This window comes from Octopus bimaculoides, chromosome 29 (genome assembly GCF_046866305.1).
Source record: "Octopus bimaculoides isolate indiv1 chromosome 29, ASM4686630v1, whole genome shotgun sequence".
In the NCBI taxonomy this organism is placed as follows: domain Eukaryota; kingdom Metazoa; phylum Mollusca; class Cephalopoda; order Octopoda; family Octopodidae; genus Octopus; species Octopus bimaculoides.
The window spans coordinates 19,023,706-19,031,205 of NC_142956.1; the positions used below are offsets into that span (position 1 = coordinate 19,023,706).

The 7,500-nt window shown below is 42.9% G+C and overlaps 2 protein-coding genes across 2 annotated transcripts in view; one reads left to right on the plus strand and one right to left on the minus strand.

Moving 5' to 3' along the window:
• LOC106876534 (uncharacterized) overlaps positions 1-7,500 on the plus strand; it is a 123,893-nt gene that overhangs the window by 39,185 nt on the left and 77,208 nt on the right. The window lies entirely within an intron of this gene.
• Positions 1-7,500, minus strand: part of LOC149130414 (uncharacterized) — a gene marked incomplete at its 3' end in the record, with an annotated part of 59,256 nt that overhangs the window by 25,000 nt on the left and 26,756 nt on the right. The gene's annotated exons all lie outside the window — the stretch shown is intronic.

Genomic DNA, 7,500 nt, shown 5'->3' on the forward strand with positions numbered 1-7,500 from the left:
CTGTTATTGACTGGACATGGCTTATGCAGCTCTCACTAACCACACATCAACCCTTAGCTTCACCACCAGATAATGGAACGGGGGGACGCTGTCGAAGGCTTTCTCCATGTCACCAAAATCCAACTTAGCTAAAGCATAAACAGAGGTTTATATTTTGGCCAAGTACTTCTCCTGCAGCTGCCTTACCAGAAAGATAGTGTCAGTGGTGCTTCTCCCTGACACAACACCAAACTAAATCTCACCTAGACTAACTCACGTCCTAATTAGTTGAGATATGACCCTCTCAGTAACTTTGATAACCTGGTCCAACAATTTGATTCCTCTGCAATTATTTCTGTCTAAGGTGTCACCTTTACCCTTGTAACAGTTGACTATGGTGCTGCTACACCAGTCATTGGGTATGACTCCTTCATGTATCACCTGGTTAACTATATAGGTGATTAGACCGTAACCCACATCGCCAGATATTTTAAGCATCTCAGCAATGATTCTTGATGGGCTGGGGGCTTTCACCGTCTGAACAACTTTCACGGCTTTTTCTACCAAGCTGCTGTCTATTCAGATTGCTGGTCCCACTGTTGGACTCTCTCTAGGCAGACTCTTCTTCTCCCATGAGTTCTCTACATTTAGTAGCCTTTCAAAGTGGCACTTTGTTTCCAGAGTCACTAACAGCAAGTGAACCATCATCCATGCGAACACACTTCTCTCCCACAGCATCACAATTTTTCCCCTGAATACACTGCCTTACAAACCGAAACACTTGAAGCCACTGGTCCTCATACGCATGTATGTGTGTGTATATATGCTGATATGCATGCATATATATAAAATCTAGCTGCTAATATCCTGTTTAAAATACTTTGTCATATCCAAATTTGCTAAGTTACTGAGACATCAGCACTCAATAAACAGTCGTCAACCAGAGACGGATCACAAACACAGACACAGAGACACCCACCTAAATATCTCTAAACATATATCTATTTTCACGTGTTTCCATTCCGGATGCAATCTGCAAAGACTGACTAATCATTGTTGTTTCTTTACTGTTGAATTTGTTTTCTCTGTGACCCACTTATTATTTTTATTGTTGTTAAATAAAATGTTTTAATGCGGGGAAAAAACAAATTTATCTGTTATATTTCTGAGATGCATGCTTTCTTCTTTATATCAACTGCAATATGTGACATTAATGCTAAATGAGTGATCCCAACCTGAGGAATCTTATTTGGCAACTGACCAAACCAAGATTAAAGGAACTTCTGCAACTTTTCTACAACGGTTGAAAGTAGTCTGCTTCCCAACCACATGGTTCCAGGTTCAGTCCCACTGCGTGGCACTTGGGCAAGTGTCTTCTACTATAGCCTCAGGCCGACCAAAGCCTTGTGAGTGGATTTGGTAGACGGAAACTGAAAGAAGCCTGTTATATATATATATATATATATATATATATATATATATATATATATATACATATATATATACATATATATATATATATATATATATATATATATATATATATATATATATATATATATATATATATATATATATATATATATATATATATATATATATATATATATATATATATATATATATATATATATATATATATATATATATATATATATATATATATATATATATATATATATATATATATATATATATATATATATATATATATATATATATATATATATATATATATATATATATATATATATATATATATATATATATATATATAGGAGTGGCTGTGTGGTAAGTAGTTTGCTTCCCAACCACATGGTTCCAGGTTCAGTCCCACTGCGTGGCACTTGGGCAAGTGTCTTCTACTATAGCCTCGGGCCGACCAAAGCCTTGTGAGTGGATTTGGTAGACGGAAACTGAAAGAAGCCTGTTGTATATATGTATATATATATATATGTGTATGTTTATGTGTCTGTGTTTGTCCCACCAACATAGCTTGACAACCGATGCTGGTGTGTTAACGTCCCCGTAACTTAGCGGTTCAGCAAAAAGAACCTGATAGAATAAGTACTAGGCTTACAAAGAATAAGTCCTAGTGTCGATTTGCTAGACTAAAGGCGGTGCTCCAGCATGGCCGCATTCAAATCACTGAAACAAGTAAAAGGAAAAAAAAAAAAAGAGTAATAAAATAATTCACCTCTCTCTCGGCGAGCTGGCAGAATCGTTAACCTGCAGCCATGATGGGGCAGTACCTTAAAGAACATTCAGTCAAAAAATCGACCCGAGGACTCCTTTTAAAGCCTGGTCCTCCTGTTAGTAAGTCAAGGGGTCGTATATACACCAACACCAGAGGTCGAAAGGCATATGAGGAGAAACACAAGTAGAAAGACAAACACACATATAACTATGTGTATTCCTTTATATATATATATATATATATATATACACACACACACACACACACCAACATCGCCTTCCTGGCACTTGTGCCGGTGGCACGTGAAAAGTCATTCGAGCGAGATCGTTGCCAGTGCCGCTGGACTGGCTCCTGTGAGGGTGGCACGTAAAATACACCATTTTGAGCATGGCCGTTGCCAGTACCTCCTGACTGGCCTTCGTGCCGGTGGCATGTAAAAGCACCCACTACACTCTCTGATTGGTTGTTGTTAGGAAGGGCATCCAGCTGTAGAAACTCGGCCAAATCAGATTGGAGCCTTGTGTAGCCATCTGGTTTCACCAGTCCTCAGTCAAATCGTCCAACCCATGCTAGCATGGAAAGCGGACGTTAAACGATGATGATGATAATGATATATATATATGCTCCATTGGATGTGTAATGTCAATGTGAATACCCGTCAGAGTGTAACTATCTTGAGAGAAAAGCTGAACATTAGAAGCATCAGTTGTGGTGTGCAAGAGAGACGATTGCGCTGGTATGGACATGTGGTGAGAATGGATGAGGATAGCTGCGTGAAAAAGTGCCACACCCTAACAGTTGAGGGAACCCGTGGAAGAGGTAGGCCCAGGAAGACCTGGGCTGAGGTGGTGAGGCAAGACCTTCGTACATTGGGCCTCACCGAGGCGATGACTACTGACCGAGACCTTTGGAAATGTGCTGTGCGTGAGAAGACCCGGCAAGCCAAGTAAGGTCGTTGCCAGTGCCCCTGGACTGGTTCTTGTGTGGGTGGCACATGAGATGCACCATTTTGAGCGTGGCCGTTGCCAGTACCGCCTGACTGGCTCCCGTAGGATTTTCGAGCGAGATCGTTGCCAGTGCCCCTGGACTGGCTTGTGCGGGTGGCACATAAAAGACACCATTTCGAGCGTGGCCGTTTTCGTGCGGGTGACACGTAAAAGCACCCACTACACTCTCTGAGTGGTTGGCGTTAGGAAGGGCATCCAGCTGTAGAAACTCTGCCAAATTAGACTGGAGCCTGGTGTTGCCATCCGGTTTCACCAGTCCTCAGTCAAATCGTCCAACCCATGCTAGCATGGAAAGCGGACGTTAAACGATGATGATGATGATGATGATGATATATATCTGAGTGCATACATGCATGATTGTGTATATATATTTATTTGTATACATACATATATTTGAATTTGTGTTTATACGTATATATAAACGCTTTCATTCATGAAAACAAACACACACACACACACACACGAATGCACACAAACAAATATATGTACATGTAGGTATATATGCCCACAAATAATATCTAGCTGTTCACATCCTGTTTAAACTACTTTGTCACATAACCCAAGCCACCATAGAAAAGCTCACAAACCTTGACAGATCAAACGATGGATTAAATACCTGGCATAGCAGAAGCAACAGAGCAGCATATACGCACATTAGATATGCAACCTGCACAACGAATATACATACTTGCATAAATGTTGTGTATAGAATACAATGCAACAAAATGCAACAAGTTCTATGTGGGTAGCACATATATACTTACATGTGTGTGTGTGTGTGTGTGTGTGTGTGTGTGTGTGTGTGTGTTTGTGTGTGTGTGTGTGTGTGTGTGTGTGTGTGTGTGTGTGTGTGTGTGTAAGGTTGTGTCTTCCAGAAAACACAGATTGGATTGAAAAATTGTTAAGACGCTATCATATATTTTCCTACTTTTCATATCACGAAAATTCACAAATAAAGAAATTATATCCACGAATATGGTGTTAAGCACTCATATTCATCGTTGAACATTTACGTTTATATATATATATATATATATATATATATATATATATACATAAATACATATATATATATGTGTGTGTGTGCATGTTGATATATATATATATATATATATATATATATATATATATATATATATATATATGTAAGGCGGGTTTAGCACGGACCCCTCGTGCCCCGCGTCGCCACTGATAACTGAGATGAGTCCTTCGTCTCATTCATGTAGTTACATTTATTCGCAACTTTCGTGCTACACTCTTCCATCGACTCTCAAACATTTTCGCAGTCAGGCATTTTCTCTCCAGCTCTACTTTCGTTTTGATGTGAAAGGTGAAATAATTCACCAGTGCAAAGCTAGACATGAAAATGGCTGACCTTACACCTTTCACCCTCGTTTTCCAAATAACCTGTCTCGCAACTGCCACCACAGTGAGAAAACAAATCTTACTTTCTTTCGAGAGGAAATCCGGCGGGTCAATTTTTACAATTGATTCAGTCGATAGCTGTACTCTTCTAGGACCTGACAACAGTTGTTCAGCACATACCCACACCTCCGACACCTCCGAACATTGTACAATAGCGTGCGGGACGGTTTCCCTGTCCCGCTCGCATCTTGGACAAGTTGGAGGGACGGCGCAACCATGTCTTGCGAGTTTGTCCCGAACAGGTAAGGCCCCTCGGTAACACTGCCATGCCAGAGACTTCTGAAAATTATCCAGGGTCTTTGGCCCGAATGTACGTCGGAATAGACCGGCCAGCTGACTTTCGTCGAGACCCCGGGTCTCCCCTAAGGTGTCGTCACATTTCGCCTCTACAAGCCCTCTATAGAAGAGTGCGGTGGAACCCCCCACCGCAGGCATTGCACAAGCGACGGAATAGCAGGAGTGCCTTGCGACACTCCGTGTACCATGTACCCAACTTCGAACTTCGATTCAACCAGGTTTCCCATCCACCGAAACTAGTGAACTTGGGAAACATCTGTTTCGCCAGCGGAGACCACACCCGTTCACCATCCAGGTAGAGCGAAAGATGCCTCAACCTCAGCGCATGTTTGCGCATCAACAGCCAAGGCATCCCAAGTCCACCCTTTAACGGTTGTTGGCAGCAAATAGAGCGTCTCACAAACGGTTTCCAGCTCTTCCACAAAAAGCGGAAGAGCTGTCTTTCCAGCTTGATTAACCACGAATCGGGGCAAGGAACGACGGTTAGGCGGTAGGTGATGACCGATGCGATGAACACATTGGCTACCTCCGCCCTCCCTTTCAGGGATAGCCACCGCCAAGACCAGGTTTTGACTCTGTGGGTCACCCTGCTCGTTACCTCGGCCCAGTTCTTCTCTATTTGGAGGTCTGGTCCAAACCAAACTCCTAGCAACTTAATCGGGCCCTCCGTCCAACGTCCCACGGCGCTATCAGGAGGCATCGACTTGCCTCTCCAGGTACCGAGCTGCAAGCCGACTGACTTTTCACGATTAACTTTTGCTCCTGCCACCGTCTCGTAAACCTCTATGGCCTTGCCCACTAACCGTAGGTGGTCCATTTCGGTTACGATGATAGTGATGTCATCCGCGTAAGCAGAAACCGATTTTCCACAACCTGGCTGTCTCGGGATGCCGCTCAATTTTCGCAGGATTGGCTCGAGGGCCATCACATACAAAATCGGGGAGAGCGGACACCCTTGACGAACCGAGCGTTTGATGTTGAACGGCTTCGATATGAAGCCGTTCACCCGAACTACCGAGTCGATGTTGTCGTAAATCTCGATGACCCACCTGAGAAAACCAAGACCCAGACCGAACTGCGCCAGAACGGACACCAGGTAGCGATGATCAACCCTATCGAATGCCTTAGATTGGTCTAAATGGACCAGTGCCCCACCCTTGCCAGCATCATTATTAAACCCGTCTAAAGTGTATCGTACGAACGAACATACGTATGTACATACGAACGAACGAACGTACGTATGTACATACGAACGAATGAACGAACGAACGTACGTAACTACGTACGTACATACGAACGAAAGAACGAACGAACAAACGAACAAACGAACTAACGAAGGAACGAACGCACGAACGTACGAAGGAACGAACGAACGAACGAAAGCCCGAACTAACGATCGAACAAACGAACGAACGAACAAACGAACGAACGAACGAACGAACGAACGAACGAACGAACGAACGAACGAACGAAAGAACGAACGAAAGAACGAACGAACGAACAAAAGGACGAACGAACGAACGCAGATACGTACGTACGTACCTACGAACGAACGGACGAACGAACGAACGAAAGAAGGAACTCCGTACGTACGTACGTGCGAAAGAACGATTGAACGAACGAATGATCGAACGAACGAACGAACGTACGTACGTACGAAATATCGAACGAACGTATGTACGTATATACGAACAATCGAACGGACGAACGATTGAACGAACGTACTAACCAACGAACGAACTTACGTACGTATATACATAATTACGAACGAACTAGCGAACGAACAGACGAACGTATGTACGAACGAACGAAGGTATGAACGGACATACGTACGAACGAACGATCAAACGAAAGAACAAACGATCGAACGAACGTACGTCCGTACGTAGGTACGTACGAATGAACGATCGAACAAACGAACGAACAAACGGATGAACGTACGTACGTAGGCACGAAATAACGAAAGAACGTACGTACGTACGAACGAAGAAATGAACGAACGAATGAAAGAACGAACAAACGAAAGTACGAACGAACACTCGATCGAATGAACAAAGGAATGAACGTACGTATGTACGTACGAACAATCGAACGAAGGAACTAACGAACGAACGAACGAACGAACGAACGAACGAAAGTACGAACGAATGAACGAAAGGACGAATGAACGAAAGAACGAACGGACGAACAATAGAACGAACAAACGAACGAATGAAAGAACGTACGTAAGTAACGTACGTACGAACGAACGAAAGAACGTACGTAAGTAACGTACGTACGAACGAACGAGCGAACGAACGAATGAACGAACGAACGTACGTATGTACAAACGAACGAACGAACGAGAGAACGAACGTACGTACGTACTTACGTTCGTACGAACAAACGAAACGAACGACCGAAGGAATGAACGTACGTACGTAATTATGTACGTACGTACGTAATTATGTACGTACGTCCGAGAGAACGAACGAAAGACCGAACGGACGAAAAATAGAACGAACAAACGAACGATTGAAAGAACGTATGTAAGTAACGTACGTACGAACGAAAGAAGGAACGATTGAACGAACGAAAGAACCAACCAAAGAACGA